Source organism: Cherax quadricarinatus, unplaced genomic scaffold (assembly GCF_038502225.1).
Source record: "Cherax quadricarinatus isolate ZL_2023a unplaced genomic scaffold, ASM3850222v1 Contig245, whole genome shotgun sequence".
Taxonomy (NCBI): Eukaryota; Metazoa; Arthropoda; class Malacostraca; order Decapoda; family Parastacidae; genus Cherax; species Cherax quadricarinatus.
This window is the reverse complement of record NW_027195271.1, coordinates 127,501-145,529: the sequence shown is the minus strand read 5'-3', so window position 1 is coordinate 145,529 and position 18,029 is coordinate 127,501. Positions and strand designations below refer to the sequence as shown.

The window sequence follows — 18,029 nt, the reverse complement described above, 5'->3', positions numbered from 1 at the left end:
AGAATACCATGCATGTGTACTGTGTTGCTGCCTGAGCAGCCAGCCAGTCACTTTATATGCAAATGAAACCATACCTTTGACAATTATTACATTCATGGGGGAGCTCTAAACCCTTATGGGTCATAACACCTTGGCTGGAGCAATGTGCAACCCACAATTTGGAAAGGGAACTTTAGATAATGTTTCGGTCCGTCTTAAACCATTATCAAATCTAAACTGACGGGGCGAGCACTAGGTCAACGGGAAAGGTTGGTAGCAGCTAAAACTTCAGGCTACAAAAAAAAAAAAGGTTTCTTCAAATATACTCAAAATACATTGTAGGGTTGAAGGTAGTGGGGGAAGTGGAGCAGGAGTGGAAAGCCTCAGCCCTCTCCCGCAACACACCCAGGTTCGCTTACACTTCTACGGACACGCAGACAAACTTTCACTGCCCGGCCTTCACCTATCAGATACCAAGTTGCAACAGTCTTTACAACTGTGAGCCGCAGCATTATTATTAATATAACTAGTAATATTATTACTAATCATCATAATCATTAATATATATAAAACCAGGTGAAGCTGTGGTAAGCATATTTGAGGAAAGATAACAGCAAACTCTGAGGTGTGCAATGGCGAGCGATGATAATACCCAGACTGGACAAATATACGAGTGGGATGGGATGGGTTTGATTGGTGTCGTGGGTACGGGAGTATATTATTGGGTTACCTGGAGGTTATTCCGGGGATCAACGCCCCCGCGGCCCGGTCCACGACCAGGCCTCCCGATGGATCAGGGCCTGATCAACTAGGCTGTTACTGCTGGCCGCACGCAGTCCGACGTACGAGCCACAGCCCGGCTGATCCGGCACCGACTTTAGGTATCTGTCCAGCTCTCTCTTGAAGGCAGCCAGGGGTTTATTGGCAATTCCCCTAATGCTTGATGGGAGGCTGTTGAACAGTTTTGGGCCCCGGACACTTATGGTGTTTTCTCTTAGTGTACCAATGGCGCCCCTACTTTTTATTGGCGGCATTTTGCATCGCCTGCCCAGTCTTTTACTTTCGTAGGGAGTGATTTCTGTGTGCAGATTTGGGACCATTCCTTCCAAGATTTTCCAAGTGTAGATTATGATATATCTCTCCCTCCTGCGTTCCAACGAGTACAAGTCAAGTGCTTCCAAGCGTTCCCAGTAGTTAAGGTGCTTGACAGAACTTATACGTGCAGTAAAGGATCTCTGTACACTCTCTAGATCTGCGATTTCACCTGTTTTGTATGGAGATGTTAATGTACAGCAGTATTCCAGCCTAGAGAGAACAAGTGATTTGAAAAGGATCATCATGGGCTTGGCATCTCTCGTTTTGAAAGTTCTCATTATCCATCCTATCATTTTCTTTGCACGTGCGATCGTGGCACTGTTGTGATCCTTGAAAGTGAGATCCTCAGACATTACTACTCCCAGGTCCCTTACATTATTTTTCCGCTCTATTGTATGGCCGGAGTCAGTAGTATACTCTGTTCTAGTTATTATCTCCTCCAGTTTTCCATAACGGAGTAGTTGGAATTTGTCCTCATTGAACATCATATTGTTTACCGTTGCCCACTGGAAAACTTTGTTTATATTTTCTTGGAGGTTAACCGCGTCCTCAGCAGATGACAGCCTCATGCAGATCCTAGTATCATCCGCAAAGGATGATACGGTGCTGTGGTGTATATCTCTGTTTATGTCTGATATGAGGATAAGGAATAAGATGGGGGCGAGTACTGTGCCTTGTGGAACAGAGCTCTTCACTATGGCAGCCTCCGATTTAACTCTGTTGACCACTACTCTTTGTGTTCGATTTGTTAGGAAGTTGAAGATCCATCTCCCCACTTCCCCAGTTATTCCTTTAGCACGTATTTTATGGGCTATTACGCCATGATCGCATTTGTCAAATGCTTTTGCAAAGTCTGTGTATATTACATCTGCATTCTGATTTTCTTCCAGTGGGTAGTGGTGGTTCTGATAAGGACCTGCCCTGTATGGGCCAGTAGGTCTTCTGCAGAGTTCCTCCATTCTTACGTATGTTAATTTTATGACACCAGTTTAGACTCGCTGAATTTATTGTCTTGTAACAGGAAGAAGAAGAAGAAGAAGAAGAAGAAGAAGAAGAAGAAGAAGAAGAAGAAGAAGAAGAAGAAGAAGAAGAAGAAGAAGAAGAAGAAGAAGAAGAAGAAGAAGAAGAAGAAGAAGAAGAAGAAGAAGAAGAAGAAGAAGAAGAAGAAGAAGAAGAAGAAGAAGAAGAAGAAGAAGAAGAAGAAGAAGAAGGGCAAAATTTTGCAAACAACGGTTTAAAAATCTAAGAAAAAAAATTATGACCAATGACGGTAAATATTGTGGAAAATAAGAAATGTACTGACATCAATAGTTAAGACTAACACCGTATATTATCAGATATTCATGGGGGAAGCCACCCACCTTTCAACTCGCATGATCCAACGAATATAATAATCACAAAGGGGGGGGGGCTAAACCCGTAGGGATTATTCAGCGCCTGGGGGGGGGGGAGGTATTCAGACTTAATTCAAGGAACCAGAGCAGAGATCCAATTCCCTACATCAGGAGCCCCTTACCAGCGTCAAGGAACCTCCCTTGAGGGGCCGACGAATAACAACTCAATACCATGTCTGAAAAAGTTCAGAAGTTGCCCACCCTTTCGAGAGAAAACTCGAGACATTTCGGTCCTCTCTGGATAATTACCACAACTTTATGGCTTCCTCTCAAAAATGTGGGTCATTACATTCCTAGGAAGATCGTTAACCCTCAGGGCAGGGGTCATTCATACAGAGCTTGGGTAGGCAATCAGATTCGACCCAAGGGAATGGAGTAGCAGCTTAATTTCCTTGCCTTTCTGAAAGGGATTACTCCCCTTCCCATTGTATATATTATGCCCATCAACCTATATTGATACATGTATTCATTTGATGCTGTTTTGTTTAATACTTTTTTCCTGAGATCACACTAAATCTTAGCTAATATTGCTTGTTTCCTTTACGGATTCTTCTACTGATGATGGCGGCATATTACCGAAAGCGAAAGAGCTGATCACAACCCACCCTCCCCGTGGTTTATTTCATATTTTTACAGCCTGTGCATGCGACAATTTGTTTATGAATACATGTGCGCGCGCGCGTACACTCACATATACATTCAGACACGCACATACGAGCGCGCGCACTCAAACCCCCATGACTAAGAGGCCAGGGCAGACAAGCAACAAATAGCGGGAGAGAAACTGGACAACCTTCACCATACCCAGCCACACTCTTGGGGTCACCTTCGTTCTCTCTCACCAATGCACACCACACTCCATTACTGAGCAAGAGGCAGAGCACAGGATTTACAACTCGACCCCTACAAACACTACAGTTGGATACATTATCAATGGGGGAAAAAAGGGGACCCACAGGTTATAACAGGACCCATGCGAAGACATCAAATTACAAACTTTATGGAACAATAGAACCTACACAACCCAAACAAACATGGATTTAGATCGGCTACTAAACCACTATGACAGAATTATGGAGGCGTTGGAAGAAAACCTGAACACAGATGGATGGTTTACACAGATGTCGCAAAGGCATTCGACGAATGTGATCATGGAGTAATTGCACATAAATTGAGGGCGTTACGCATAACATGGAAAGCAGACAAATGGACTATCAAGTTTTTGATAAACAGAACACAAATAGTAATAAACAGAGCAAAATCCAGCATTAGCAAAGTAAAAATCTCAGTACCCTAAGGCACAGTCTTGACGTCTTTACTTAGACAAAAACCTACATATATTGAACTGTCATGTGGGGGTGGGAGAAGATTTCCTTTTGTAAGCGACGTCATATAAATGTCAGAATTATGACAATGTAAACCTTAATCACTACTATGCTGACAAAGCTACTGTCGTATTTATTAGTCTTCACAAGTCATATTGTGCTTCAGAAATGAGATAACCAAGTTTAATCCTCTGATAAAGATCTAGCACTAACATCAACGCCTCACCTTCCCCCCTCCCCCCGTTAAAGGCAACTACTAATAATGCATCATAATGTATTAGTTGGCAACTGGCGCGGTCTCGTGCATACTGTATAATGTACTTATCGCGCCAGCCTGGTTGAGCACACTTGGGTCTGACCAGTAACTGGATGATGTGATCGAACACATTATCCTGGGCTGGAGGCACAAACAACCCTTACGTGAGCCAGATTTTAAAGATTTGTTTTCCTACCGTGAGAAGAAATAAATGAAAGGGACGCACAAATAAATTTAATCAGCAAGTAGTACTGGATAACTGTTTACATACATTCTAACTTTTATAATATGTAGTAGGAGCAGCATTGGTAATTAGTTTAGGCTAGGTCCAGGAGCTGGATTTCCGCCTGAGCAAAGTAAATAACTTACAGAGACTGTATTCGAAATGAGCTCACTGGTAGAGTTAAAGACAGTATAAAACCACATATATCAAAAATAAAAGAAAATGGTGAAAGATTGCTTAGTATCATCAACAGAGAGAAGCCAGACATTCAAATTACGAAAAAAGCACTGGAAAAAAAAGTGAAAGAGCGACAAATCCGAGACACAATGGAATCCAAGAGATAGGTAGTGGATTTGGAGCATTTTGAACCGAGATAATCATTCAGCGATCTTAGCAATGAACAAACGAATACAACACACCCAAGACCATCAAAGGTGTCACAAAAAACTAAAAGCATGAAAAAAACTATCACAAAATTACTAGCAGCAATTAGAAACCCCATTAATTAAACTGATAATGTTAAAAAAAAAAGCAATCCAGGAGGATGTGGTGTAACTCTTAACACTCTTTCGCAATCTACAATCGATCGGCATTATAATTCAGGGCCTCTTGTGTACTTTCACACCTACTCTTGAAACTGCGATGTTTGCCTCCACTGCTTCCTCGCCCAGTCTCTCCCACTTATTTGCCACCTTGGTACTGTCGTAGTACTTCCCCGCGGCTTAATAGCTTCTAGGTTCCGTCTGTACAAGCCTCTCGCTTACAATGACGTTTCGGTCCGACTTGGACCATTTATAGTCACACTAACCGAAAGGAGGGAAGGGGACAGTATATATAGGCCAGCAGACAGGGACGGGACAAGAGAGGTAGTAGGAAAGGAAGCCGAGTAGTGGTGGTGGTGTAGTAGTAGTAGAAGACCAAGAAAGAAGAGCACTGCAGGAGCTAGGGGCCCACAGAGTATGAACAAAAACACAGGGAGGGAGGGGGGGGGGTAAATAAAAAGAACCAAACACCCAAGGCAGAAGAAAGAAAACCCATAGAAGAAAGAGGAGAAAGGAAAGGGGAAGAGGGAGGAGAAAAAAGAATCAGGTTAAGTCACGGGTTGTATTAATGTTGGTAGAATCACCGACAATATGTAAAGTAAAAGGACAAGTGCCACAAGAAAATGTCTCACTAGTTGCACTTGTATTCTTTAGCTTTACATAAGTCACGGGTGTTTGGTTCATTTTATCCTCCCCATCCCTGTGTTTTTGTTCATACCCTCTGTGGGCCCCTAGCTTTCCTGCAGTGCTCTTCTTTCTTGATCTTTGACATTAGTACAAATTCCATAGATTTCGAAAAAGAAATGCCATGGGCATTACGCGGAAGTTGGCAGATGGATTTTCGGGTTCCTAACACACACAAAACAAGTAGTAGTAGTAAACAGAGCAAGATCCAGCATCAGGGAGGTGTTAAATTAGACATGTGCAAGTCTTGGGTATGGTATAAACCTTGGTAATAAATACCGACAAGTTGGTTTAGAAAGACACGTAAGCAAACACTATGACATATTTATTAGAAAACGTTTCGGTCCTGGGACCTTGATCACGGTCCCAGGACCGAAACGTTTTCTAATAAATGTCATAGTGTTTGCTTACGTGTCTTTCTAAACCAAGTCTTGGGTGAGATTAAGACACATGTGCAACATCTGGGTATCTTTATTGTAGACGTTTCGCCATCCAGTGGCTTTATCAATACAAATTCTAGGACATAACTTGAAGACAGTAGAACTATGTACAGAAGATGAGGTAATCAGTCCCTCAACCTAGGAGTAGGTGCGAAGAGCACCATAGTCGTGGAGATTCTGAAGAATCAGTTCACTCTTGGGTATCTTTATTGAGGAAGCGTTTCGTCACTCAGTGGCTTCATCAGTCCATACAAAGGAGAATCTTGAAGAACAGGAGGAGAATGAGGTAATCAGTCCCTCAACCTTGAGTCGATGTAGTCAGTCCATCAATCTTGAGTAGAATACAGCATATGTGTGGAGAAGCAGCTTATATACCGCAGGCAGGAGAGGTGCAGCAGTCATAGGTGGTGTCACATTTGTCCAGTGTGGAAGTAGGTCGTGCCCAAGGGTTAGGCAAGTGAAGAATTCCCAAGTATTAAGATCCCAAGAAGTTGCAGTGTCTGGCAGGATTGTAGATGAATGGTTCAGAGAAAGAACCGACTTAAGGTTGAGGGACTGATTACCTCATTTTCCTCCTGTTCTTCACGTTTCTCCTTTGTATGGACTGATGAAGCCACTGTGTGGCGAAACGTTTCCTCAATAAAGATACCCAAGAGTTGCACATGTGTCTAATTTAACAACTTGTCGGTTTCGTAGTAATATTGAGGAAACAAACTCAAATACCACTTTCAGTACAGGCAACAGATCCTACATTTATTCATCTTCAACAATGCAAAAACAAAAACAAAGACTTGAAAAATAAAGAAAAACATTGCAATATCAGAGAAACACTAGTTCCGATATGACTGAGTACAGGTAACATCTCAATGTATCTGGTCTTAACATTTTCTCGTCTTCAATTATGAAAAATCGTCTATCACATCATCAAAATCAATGATTTTCCCTATAAAGGCTAGAAAGAAACGAAGGTTTCTTCTCTTATGTTGGTACAGCACTGTTGTGGTCATTAGTGTCACCTTTAGAGGCTCTATGGTGTCACCCCCTAAACGGTTTCACCCGGGGCGGCCCCCTCCCTTACGACGCCTCTGCCTACTTCCACATTGGACAAATGTGGCACCACCTAAGACTGCTGCACCTCTCCTGCCTACGGTGTATAAGCTACTTCGCACATATGCTCCATTCATCTACAATCAGGGAGGTCAAAAGCTCAGTGCCCCAAGGCACCAAGTGCACCTGGCACCTCTGCTGTTGCTCATCCTCATAGCACAGATAAAAACACCCGTTACACTTTTGTATCATCATTTGCAGATGACACTAAAGTAAGCATGAAAGTCACTACGGTAGAGGACACTGAAAAATTACAGGAAGGCATAAGCAGGGTTTTCCAGTGGGCAGTGGAAAACATGACGTTCAATGGTGATAGGTTCCAGCTGCCTAGGTGTGGAAAGAATGAAGAACTAAAAAGGAACACTATATACAAAACTCAAGAGGGTCACCAAATAGAACGAAATGAACAAGTAAAAGACCTGGGAATAATTATGTCAGCTGACCTTTCTTTTAAGGAACATAAGACAAAGATCACGACAGCCAGGAAGATGACGGGGTGGGTACCGAGAACTTTCAAAACAAGGGAAATAATGTCGATGGTGACACTCTTCAAATCGCTAGTGCTCACTCGTTTAGAATATTGCTCAGTGCTGACGGCCCCGTTCAAAGCAGGAGAAATATCAGTGCTGGAACAAATACAGAGATCGTTTATGGCTCGCAATGAGCCAGTAAAGCACCTAAATTACTGGGAACGCCTTCAAATCTTGAACATGTACTCATTGGAGCGGAGGAGAGAGAGGTACATGATAATATATACCTGGAAGGTACTCGAGGGCTTGGTCCCAAATCTGCACAATGCCATAACAACATACTGGAGTGAGAGATATGGGAGGAAGTGTAAAATAAACCCAGTGAGGAGCAGGGGTACGGTGGGGGCAATAAGGAAACACTGTATCAACATCCGGGGTCCCAGACTATTCAACATCTTACCAGAGGATCTCAGAAACACTGCTGGAACAAGTGTAGAAGCCTTTAAGATGAAACTGGACAAGTATCTTCACCAGGTGCCAGTTCAACCATGCTGCGAAGGATATGTGGGGCAGCAACAGCCTGGTTGATCAGGCAAGCACCAGACGACCCTGGCCCATGGCCGAGCTCCAAGAGCAGTTAAACTCTCGAAACTCTTCAAAGGTATATCAAAGGTAAAAACTCTACTATTACTACTATTACCACTACCTCTTTTGTCCTGTCCCTGTCTGATGGCCTATATATAAACTGCCCCCTTCTCTCCTTTCTGTTAGTGTGACTTTGTAAATAGTCCAAGTTGGACCGAACGTCATCGTAAGCTCCTCTCTCCTACGTGCGGGTTATCCGTGTATTCTGTACTGTACATCATTAGATTTTCCAGATTTTATATCTTCCGATGTTGTTAGGTTCAAGTCCATTAGTTTCTCTCTACGGCCTAATTCCTGTAACTTCACTACTGTTGAAAATTAAGGTCATACTGGGCCTGGGGAAATGGGAAGCAATCAGGTTCCATCCAAGGAACTAGAAGTCCGGTCCAGTTAGTTGGATCAGGAGCCCCTCACATTTGAAGTATATTTACTTTCAAAGCCGTGATTTCAGGAAGGTCTCGGTTCCTGGCTCTGTCTCTTAAATACCTATGACAGGGTTCGATACTAGCCTCGTGGGCTGCATTACCCCTATTCAAAGGCGTTTGTGCAAGCTCGTAGACACTAGGTATGAATAATATACAGGTGTCACAGCATTAAGATCCATTAAGTCGCACAACTGACTGTGCTTACATGGCTTAACAGAGGAATACATTTTATGAAGGGGAGCAGCGGAAAGACACGAGGGGGCCCAAGCGTGCACCGGACGAAGCTGAGGCCATGGCGTGAAGGTCTTCCCATTCATAAACGTTAGCTACAACTTTCACCTCACTGGGAGCGATGAACGCCACACCTCAATCTCTTTACCCTTGTCTTACAGTTATCCTCATCTGTCAGGTTTATCTATATCGTCTATCAATCCTTTGTTTATTTTACAATGCCCAGTCCTATGCCTAAATCCAGCAAACTATCTGCTTAAAGGTTACTTTAATGCACTAAGAAATCCAGAACAGAGTGAAGTGAAACTTACAGCACCGGTATGAAATTTTAAACCAAATTTTAGTAGTATTTATAACCTTGGAAATACCGAGACGCTGGGGTCGTACACCATCTAAGGGGCAGAAACGATCAGGTTCGATCTAAGGAGAGAACAGGTGAAATTCCTTGGATCAAAAGCCCCTCACCAGCATCAAGTAGCCTCCCCTGGCAGGGGGAGGGGGGTTAAAAAGGGTATAATGGACAATTGGCATGATTAATGTACTTGCTTTATAATATTCATGGGAAAGCGCTAAAACTGTAGGAGCCATGCAACGCCTGGTTCCAATCCCTCGGATCAAGAGTCGTTCACTTAAATTTGAAAAAAAAAATGTATATTTGTATTAATTTATTTTAATAAAAGAAAATCCATTCAGAATTCTTATGTAAGCTTCGTTTCTCATTATATTCTTACATTTCATATTTTTATCTCTGACTAACCCTTGCACTTGTCGTTTTCTTCCCAAGGCCTCGTTGACTACAAGAAGAAAAAACCCTAAACCAGTAAAGGGTAACATGCTTCACAAGCCGAACAAACAATGCCCCACTGTGTGTGCACCTCTAAAGTGGTGCTTTCCCCAACACACTTCTGCAAACGCATGTTTACTTACGTACAAGCTGTTCATGTGCCAACATTATGTAGTCTTGGTTACTGAAGGTATTGTGAAAAATATAATCAATGCCATTCATTAATATACTAATGTTGGAGGCGACGAAGATGGTCGATACATTTATACAGCACAGAACAACCTACACTCATAGCTATGTCCGGCCAGCAACACAAGGCAAGTTCATGCGCACCCCTCCATCTTTGAAGTAACCGAATCTGCTAAGCTGTTACTGCTCTTGGCACAACAGATTACCATTGTATTTACTGTATTATTGTTACATTCATGGGGAGCACTAAACCAAGTGGATCATTCAACGCCTGGGAAAATGGAAGGCAATCATTTTCAACCCATGGAAGGGAAGAGAAAGTAATACAAGTTAGCTTCATGACTCTTGCCTTGAAGTTTTGTGTGCCACCAGTTTGTTAAAATGTAAACCAGCAAGCCCTTCAATACCCTATTTTCATCAATATACATATCTGCGAGACATAGGATTTTCAGCCCTGGCTGAGATTAATTTACAGCAGCAAAATAAGCATGAATATAGAGAGCGGTCTTTGATGCACACTCAGTCATCACCGAATATTATGACGAGAGTTGGATGTGAAAAGAGCCGGTATCATCCACCTCATTAAAAATAATTGCTTGTGATAGCTTTTATTTTTCGCAGGGTTGCGTTGCAAAACAGATGGCTATTTGTGGGCGAAGAATTGAATCTGTAAATGGAATACGTCCGCTTTGTTTTACTGTCATATTAAATGCAAGTAAACACAGAGCCAGTATAATTTCATTAGTACCTACCTACTCGTAATGCCTATGAATATTTTCAGCATTGTTCTTGGCACCACTTGGTAGCATATATGATACTCAATACAACTGCAAATTATTTTTTCTTAAATTTTTATCAGGAAGAGGCGCTAAAACCGCACGAGATTCAAACAACGGTTCGATATATGTAAAGGGAAGATAACTACAAATGAAATGCGCTCTACAATATATATCATATTTATTAATATACTAGGGAAGGCGCGGCCATACAGTTAAGAATCACTGATACCTGTGACGGGTCTCGAGGGTTTTTCTACCTTCCAGCCCAGCCTATAGACGAAACTGCTGCACAAACTAACTCACAAATCTTTATCATATTAACCCTTTTATATGGGTGTGAGGCATGGGCTTTAATGCTGTAACTAGGAGGAAGCTAGATTCAGTGTTGATACTATGTTTTAGAACACTGATGTCAACATTATGCGAAGAATTTCGAGTAGGAATCAAATGGCGAGGGAATATGAACGGAATAATTCAGAGGGAAGAGGAAGGGTTGCTGAGGTAGTTTGGGCATTTAGAAAGGACGGAGCAGCATAGCAAGACCAAGAGGATGAAAATTACGGCTGGAATGACGAGTAAGGATTGTCCCAAGAAAGGTTTTGACTAAGTGTATGAAGCAAGTTTTAAGTAGTAGAGGGCCTGAGCAAACACCAGGCATGTGTGCTTATATTAAATCTGTGGATGGGAGAGAGGAGAGAGAGGAGAGAGAGGAGAGAGGAGAGAGGAGAGACAGGAGAGAGGAGAGAGAGAGGATAGGAGAGGAGAGAGGATAGGAGAGAGGACAGAGAGAAAACAGAGGAGAGAAAGAGAGGAGAGAGAGGGAGGAGAGGGGGGAGAGAGGAGAGGAGACAGAAGAGAGAGGAGAGAGGAGGAGGAGAGAGAAGAGAGAAGAGGAAAGGAGAGAGAGAGAGAGAGAGAGACGAGAGAGAGAGAGAGAGAGAGAGAGAGAGAGGAGAGAGAGAGAGAGAGGAGAGAGAGAGAGAGAGGAGAGAGAGAGAGAGAGGAGAGAGAGAGAGGAGAGAGAGAGAGAGGAGAGAGAGGAGGAAAGAGGCACTGGCCAGCCCTTGCTCTGAGCTGCTTGACCACCGACTGAATGCTCCAGGGGGATGTTGACAACCAAGTGAAAGCTCACTGGACACATCCTTAATCTGCAACAAGAACACATTCCTCACCGGCACAGTGTGACAAAGCCTACAGATCAGCCTTGGTTTGGCTTTCAAGTTGTAGAGAGGCTGCTACTGGCAAGTACAAAGCATGGCGAAGGTATAAGAGACATCCTACCATCTACACAGGAACTTGGTAATACATGCAAGCCTGTAGGCATATGGGTGATGTTCAAAAGTGGGCCATTGCTAAAATGGGAGTTGGACACTAAAGAAAGTTAGCATCAGGTAGGGTAGGCTCCAAACCTGGTGGTCCCTGGTCAAGGACAGACAAGGTTATCTGTCTGATGAAATTATTCACCTCTAAATCAGACAGGATGGGACCACCTCAGCTAGTAGTCAAGAGAAAAGCGGACCTCTTTGCCGAACACTTTGTTACCAAATGCAAGTTCCTGATCCAGCAAGGGACTCCTGGCAGCTGCAAGAACTGCATCAAACCGTCAGGGGTGACAAGGCAGTGAGGAGGTGTATTTCCTTCTTAAATCACTTGACCAAGAAAAAAGGCTGTAGGGCCCAGACAAGTTGAGCCCAAGATTGCTGGGAGGAAGATGTGCAGACCAGCCAGCACCTCTAACTCGTGATCTTTCAGCACTGCTCAGTACAGCAAATGGCCCTCTCCATGGAAAGAGGCAAATGTAGTCCCCTGTTCACAAAAAGAAGAGCAGAGCAGAAATCAAAGCAACTACAGACCAGTGTCACTCCTGTCAATCACTGGTAAGATCCTTGAGACACAATCTCAAGACAAATGACAGATTTTTGACTACCACTCACTACTTTGATCAATATGGCTTCAGGAAAGGTTACTCTGCTGCCGATCTGTTGTTAAACCTTCTCCACTATGGCACCAGTCACTGGATGAATCCAAAGTCAGCTGTGTGGTAGTACTCGACATTGCTGGCGCTGGACCGGTGTGGCACCAGGCCTCTTAGCAAAAACTTCAAGCACTGGGAATTGCAGGCTCTACGCTGCCCTCAGTGATTACTCATGGTAGATCTCTGGGTGTAGTCTCTGGCTGAACGGAATCAGCAAGACATCCTATTGGGGCAAGCGCCCATGCCAAGGAAGTGTGCTGGGTCCACTGTTATGAATGTCTACTTCAACGACCTTCTCTATCTCACTAGAATCACATGCATATGCAGACGACTGTACATCGACATTCATCATCCAAGAGAAGAAATGCCAGCTGCTCTAAGCACTCAATCACCAGCTGAGAGCTATATCATTGGGGAAATAGATGGCAAGCAATATCAAACTGAGAAACGCAAATGATGATCGCCCCTAGCACCATGATGGCAATGCTGGTGCAGTAGTAAGGCGATGAATGGGAGGATGTTGGCACCTGGAGAAGAAGTTGATATCCTTGGGGTGAAATTTGACTCAAACTAACCATGAAGAACCATGTTGTAAATCTTGCAAACAAGGCAGCCAGGAAGCTACAGCACTTCGCCGCATTCGCATCTGCTCATGCAGGCTGCAAGATACTGCATTGAGGCGCACAAGCACGCCACACCTTGAGTGCTCCACTTTCTTGGTTTGCCTGTCTCCTCATCTGCGATCGCTTGACAGAGTAGAGAACAGAGCAAGACGTCTCATCTTCTGCCTGGACCCATCCTGGATGGACCTGTCATTTCAGCAGAGCCTTCAACAACATAGGAGGGATGTGGGTGGCCTTACTGTTATGTACACAAGGCCAATATTGTCAAAATACTAATTTGATCCACTTCGAGGACAGCGCTAAAACAAGCTATGCCACAAGACGGGCAGAAAGCAAAGACCACTCTGGCTGTACCTTCTCCAGAACATCACTCCATCTGAGATCATACATACCCCAGGATGACTCGAGTATGGAACACATTCGTTCAGCATAATGATGTCAACGAGATAACGTCAGTTGATCAAATGAAAATGCTGGCCCACAGATGGCTCCAACTTCATCCTGTTCCCTACTTGTATGTCTCATAACAATAAAAATGCTTTCAAATGAGCTGATGTAGGTAACAGCTCTTAGCTTGTCAATAAAGTTAGGAATCCTTAACCTGTAAATAGCTTGTCAATAAAGCTAGGGATCTCAACTTGTCAAACCATGTGTAAAAAAAAAAAAAAAAATAAAGAGGAGAGAGAAAGAAGAGAGAGGAGAGAAAGAAGAGAGAGGAGAGAAAGGAGGGAGAGGATAGGAGAGGAGAGGAGAGAGAGAGAGAGAGAGAGAGAGAGAGAGAGGTGAGAGAGGAAAGAGAGAGAGAGAGAGAGAGAGAGAGAGAGAGAGAGAGACAGAGAGAGAGAGAGAGAGAGAGAGAGAGAGAGAGAGAGAGAGAGAGAGAGAGAGAGAGAGAGAGAGAGAGAGAGAGAGAGAGAGAGAGAGAGAGAGAGAGAGAGAGAGAGAGAGAGAGAGAGAGAGAGAGAGAGAGAGAGAGAGAGAGAGAGAGAGAGAGAGAGAGAGAGAGAGAGAGAGAGAGAGAGAGAGAGAGAGAGAGAGAGAGAGAGAGAGAGAGAGAGAGAGAGAGAGAGATCTTTCAGCACTGCCAAGTACAGTGTAAATGACCTTCTCTGTGGAAAGAGGCAAATGTAGTCCCTGTTCACAAAAAGAAGAGCAGAACAGAAATCAGCAACTACAGACCAGTGTCGCTCCTGTCAATCATTGGCAAGCTCCTTGAGACAAATGACAGTTTTTTGACTACCACTCACTACTTTGTGACCGTCAATATGGCTTTAGGTGCACATTTGCTGCTGATCTGTTGTTAAACCTCTACTATGCGGCACCAGTCACTGGTTGAATCCAAAGTCAGCTGTGTGTGGTAGCTCTGGGACATTGCTGGTGCTTTAATCGGGCGGCACCAGGGCCTCTTAGCAAAACTGCAAGCTCTGGGAATTGCAGATCTACGCTGCCCTCAGTGATTACTTTCATGGCAGATCTCTAAGGGTAGTTCTCACGGAACAGAATCAGCAAGACATCCTATCGGGCAAGTGTTCCTGGGACCATTGTTGCGGAATGTCTACTTCAATGACCTTCTTCACCATCCCAATCCCATGCATATGCAGATGACTACACTGACATTCACTTATCCAAGAGAAGAAATGCCGCCTGCTCAAAGCTACATCAATCACCAGCTCAGAGCTATATCAGCTTGGGGAAATAGATGGGTAAGTATCATTTGCAATCTGAGAAAACATAAATGATGATCCTAGGCACCAAGATGGTAATGCTGGCAGTGTAAGGATGAATGGGAGGGTGTTGGGCACCTGGGGAAGAAGTTGATATCCTTAGTGAAATTTGACTCCAAACTGACCATGGAGAACCATGTTGTAAATCCTGCAAACAAGGCAGCCAGGAAGCTTACAGCACTTCGCCATATCTCGCATCTGCTTGACAGCAGGGGTTGCAAGATTTTGTACGAGGCACAAGTACGCTCACACCTTGAGTATGCTCCACTTTCTTGGTTCGCCTGCCCTCCTCATCTGCGACTACTTGACAGAGTAGAGAACAGAGCAAGACGTCTCATCTCTCACCTGGACAAATCCTGGAAAGATCTGTCATTTCTACTTCAACGACCTTCTTCATCTCATCCCAGAATCACATGCATATGCAGACGACTGTACACTGACATTCACTTATCCAAGAGAAGAAATGCCAGCTGCTCTAAGCTACATCAATCACCAGCTGAGAGCTATATCAGCTTGGGAAATAGATGGCAACACTCTGCACCTGAGAAACGTAAATGATGATCGTCTCTAGGCACCATGATGGTAATGCTGGTGCAGTAGTAAGGATGAATGGGACGATGTTGGCACCCGAGAAGAAGTTGATATCCTTGGGGTGAAATTCTGACTCCAAATCCAACTATGAAGAACCATGTTGTAAATCTTGCAAACAAGGCAGCCAGGAAGCTTTACAGTGACTTCACAGATCCTCGCATCTGCTGCTTGACAGAAGGTAAGATCCTGTGACGAGTAATAAGTACGCCCACACCTGAGTGTCTAATTTTCTTGGTCTTGCCTGCCCCTCCTCATCTGGGCGGTACTGCTTGACAGAGTAGAGAGCAGAGCAAGACGTCTCATCTCTCACCTGGACCCATCCTGATAGGATCTGTCATTTCAGCAGAGCCTTCAACATAGGAGGGATGTGGGTGGCCTTTACTCGTTAGTGTACAGGCCAATATTGTCAAAATACCACTTGATCCACTTCGAGGACAGCGTGAAACAAGCTTCTTTATGCCACAAGACGGCAGAAAGCAGCAACTTCACTCTGGCTGTACTCCTTCTCCAGAACATCACTCCATCTGAGATCATACACACACCCAGGATGACTCGAAAGATGGAACACATTCGGGTGACAGCATAATGATGTTAACGATAACGTCAGTTGATCAAATGAAAAATGCTGGCCTGGCCAGATGGGCTCCAACTTCATCCTGTTCCCTACTTGTACAGTCTCATAACAACAAATGCTTTCAAATGATGATGTAGGTAATTGTGCCTAGCTTGTCAATAAGGTTAGGAATCCTTAACCTGTAAATAGCTTGTCAATAAAGCTAGGGATCCTTAACCTTGTCAAACCTTCACATCTGCTTGACAGTAGAAGCTGCAATAGTCTGTATGAGGCACAAGTATGCTCTACCTTCTTGGACTGCTTGCCCTCCGTCTCATCTGCAACTTCTTAACAGAATAGAGAACGAAGCAGAACGGCTCATCTCTCATCTGGACCCAGCCTGGACGGATCTGTCATTTCATCAGAGCCTCCAACATGGGAGAGAGAAAGAAAAGAAGAAAGGAGAAAAAGCAAAAAAGAAAAAGCCAAATGAGAAAAAAGAGAAAGGAAAAACGTGAAAGTAAATGAGAAAGATCCTTGTGTAAATAAAAACTGTAAGACTCAAAACTAATCAAAGGTACATACTGAGGAATTTTATAGGTTTCTCAAGTCTATTCCTAATCAGCCAGGCTGCGGTGCATGTTGTAAGGGAATTGACTCTCGGAACACACTGTAGACTCCAGGTAGGTGGACAGATACTGACAGCTAAACTTGTAGGAGTCAAAGCTTTGGGAATGTAAAATCAGATTTGATCCTGGGGAGGACAGCTTTAACTCTTTGGATCAAGAGCTTTTCACCAGCATTATGTGCCATTTGTGAGAGGGAGAGCAGAGAAAGGAAAGGAAACTACTCAAAACTATGGGTTCCTGATCATTAAAATCACTGATCCATTTCTCATTCTCTCACGTTGTGATATCCCTCTGGGAATGCTGCATTATTTTTAAGAGTATTTCTATGAGGGCAATTATGTCTTGTTGCTCCTATGCTACTCGGTTTTTTAGTGCTCTGCCTTTGTTTATAAATTTTCATTCCAATGACATACTTTTGATGAGCCAGGTGTGTTGCTGCTGGTAACCCAATTTTGTAGCACAACCTCCTCTTTCAATTTATTTCATTCGTTCTTACAATTCATTATAACATATCCTGGGTGCCAACAAAACCTATGTCTTCACCAGACATAAATATAGGCTAACCCCTGCTGGATCTTTTGGATGACAAGATGTAAAATTTGAGAAGAGTTAAAATGAGAAGAGGAAGAGTGGGAGAGGAGCTTGGGTGGGTAAAAATAGAATGTGGAAGACAAAGTGATAGAAGAATGGAACTGACAAAAGGAAGAGGTGGGGGGGATAAGTGGGGGTAATCGTGAGAGCTGGGAGAGTGACAAGGATGAGAAATTAGTAGGATGCTGCTGATTAGTGAAAATGAGAAACAGTGGCAGGTGTACAAATGGATCAAGTGGGTGTACAGGGGAAAGGAAAAAGGCTGGTAGAATACAAAGGGAAAAAATGAAAAGGGGTGGCTATTGGAAGTGGGTGGGGCAAAAGAGGGAAGACAAGAGGGAAGTGGATGGTGGCAAACTACAGGAGAGAGGTGAGAGTCCTAGAGGGAAAGAAAAAGTTGAAATGGAAGTGAGCAAAGGAAAAGAGGAGGTAAATGTAAAAAGTAGGAAGTGGTAAAGGTAGGATTGGTAGTGGGTAGAAGGAAGGATGGAAGTTGAAAGTAAACACAGATAAGAGTAAGGTAATGAGGGTATCAAACGAGTTAGGCAATGAAAAATTGGATATCAGATTGGAGGGAGTATGGAGGAAGTGAACATGTTCAGATATTTGGGAGTGGATGTGTCGGCAGATGGGTATATGAATGACGAGGTAAGCCATAGAAAAAAGGTGGGTGGTGCATTGTTGCATCCATGGAGACAAAGAATGTTATCCATAAATGAAAAGAGGGGAATGAGTGTATAGTGGTACCAACACCCTTATATGGGTGGGAAGCATG

General features: G+C 43.6%; 1 protein-coding gene across 1 annotated transcript in view; it reads right to left on the bottom strand.

Moving 5' to 3' along the window:
* LOC138851280 (dual specificity protein phosphatase CDC14A-like) overlaps nucleotides 1–18,029 on the bottom strand; it is a 118,070-nt gene that overhangs the window by 75,975 nt on the left and 24,066 nt on the right. The window lies entirely within an intron of this gene.